Source organism: Arachis ipaensis, chromosome B04 (assembly GCF_000816755.2).
Source record: "Arachis ipaensis cultivar K30076 chromosome B04, Araip1.1, whole genome shotgun sequence".
In the NCBI taxonomy this organism is placed as follows: Eukaryota; Viridiplantae; Streptophyta; class Magnoliopsida; order Fabales; family Fabaceae; genus Arachis; species Arachis ipaensis.
Genome location: NC_029788.2, coordinates 25,144,065 through 25,146,215, shown reverse-complemented (window position 1 = coordinate 25,146,215; position 2,151 = coordinate 25,144,065).

Below are 2,151 nucleotides of genomic sequence, written 5' to 3'. Positions count from 1 at the left end.
ACCACTGGTTTGGCATTATCCTCCAATAAGATTTTGTGCATGCCTCTAGCTGGGCTTATGCCCTTAAGGTCCCCTATGGACCACCCAAGAGCTGTCTTATGTGTCCTTAGCACTTGAATAATTGCTTCCTCTTCCTGTGAATTTAAGTCAGAGCTTATGATCACTGGAAAAGTTTCACCTTCTCCCAGAAATACATATTTCAGGGATGGTGGTAATGGTTTGAGCTCGGGTTTAGGAGGTCTTTCCTTTTCCAGAGGAAATTTCAGAGGCTCTTTCATCTCCTCTGAATCCTCCAAATCAGGCTGAACATCTTTAAAGATGTCTTCCAACTCTGATTCGAGACTCACAGCCATGTTGATCTCTTCTACCAAAGAGTCAATAAGATCAACTTTCATGCAGTCTTTTGATGTGTCTGGATGCTGCATGGCTTTGACAGCATTCAACTTAAACTCATCCTCATTGACTCTCAGGGTTATTTCCCCTTGTTGGACATCAATGAGGGTTCGTCTAGTTGCTAGGAAGGGTCTTCCTAGAATGAGAGTAGCACTCTTGTGCTCTTCCATTTTCAGCACTACAAAGTCAGTGGGAAAGGGGAATGGCCCAACCCTGACGATCATGTCTTCAATCACGCCTGATGGGTATTTAATGGAGTCATCAGCAAGTTGGAGACATATCCGGGTTGGTTTAACTTCTTCAGTTAAACCAAGATTTCTGATAGTGGATGCAGGTATTAGGTTGATGCTTGTCCCAAGATCACATAAAGTTGTCTTGGTGCAATTACCTTCTAATGTGCATGGTATCAGAAAACTCCCAGGGTCTTTAAGCTTTTCAGGAAAGCTTTTTAGAATGACTGCACTGCATTCTTCAGTGAGGAGAACTCTTTCTGTTTCTCTCCAATCCTTTTTATGACTCAAGATCTCTTTCATTAACTTGGCATAAGAAGGTATTTGCTCAAGTACCTCTGCAAATGGAATCTTTATTTCAAGAGTCCTGAGATAATCTGCAAAGCGAGCAAATTGCTTATCCTGCTCCTCTTTCCGGAGTTTTTGAGGATAAGGTATCTTGGCTTTATATTCTTCAACCTTAGTTGCTGTAGGTTTATTGCCTACAGAAGTGGTTGAAGAAGCCTTTTTAGAGGGGTTGTTATCAGCACTTGTGTGTATCTGATCCTTCACTGGCAATTGAGTGCCAGAGTTAGAAGCTGGAGTGACGTGAGACGTCAACTCCTTGTCTGTTCCTGGTGTCTGAACGCCAGAACTGTGCCCATTTTGGGCGTTCAGCGCCAGATCTTGCCCATTTTGGGCGTTCAGTGCCAGATCCTTGCTTGTTTCTGGCGTTGAACGCCAGTCCTTGCTTGTTACTGGCGTTGAACGCCAGTGTTGGGCATGGTCTGGGCGTTCAGCGCCAGCCTCCCACCAGGTTGCTGGCGTTTTAATGCCAGAATTACTTTTCCCTGGGCTCTTACTGTCCTCAGGTGAAATTTGGGTGGTTTGCTCATTCCTTAGCTCTTTGCTGCCTTGAGGTGGGGTATTTAATATTTTTCCACTTCTTAATTGAACTGCTTGGTATTCTTCTGTTATTTGTCTTGACAGCTGCTGCTTTGTTTGCTTCAATTGTTCTTCCATATTTATATTAGCCATCCTTGTCTCTTGTAGTTTATCCTTGAATTCGGCTAACTGCTTTGTTAGAAAGTCCAATTGCTGATTGAATTCAGCAGCTTGTTTTACAGGGATGAGTTCAGCAGTTACTGTTTGAACCTCTTCTTTCATGGAAGGGTCACTGCTTAGGTACAGATGCTGATTCCTGGCAACTGTATCAATGAGCTCTTGAGCCTCTTCAATTGTCTTTCTCATGTGGATAGATCCACCAGCTGAGTAATCTAGAGACATCTGAGCTCCTTCTGCAAGCCCAAAATAGAAGATGTCTAACTGAACCCACTCTGAAAACATTTCAGAGGGGCATTTTCGTAGCATCTCTCTGTATCTCTCCCAGACATCATAAAGAGATTCCTTATCTCCTTGTTTAAAGCCTTGGATGTCCAGCCTTAGCTGTGTCATCTGTTTTGGGGGAAAAGTATTGATTCAGGAATTTTTCTGTCAGCTGTTTCCATGTCCTTATGCTGGCCTTAGGTTGGTTATTTAACCACCTCTT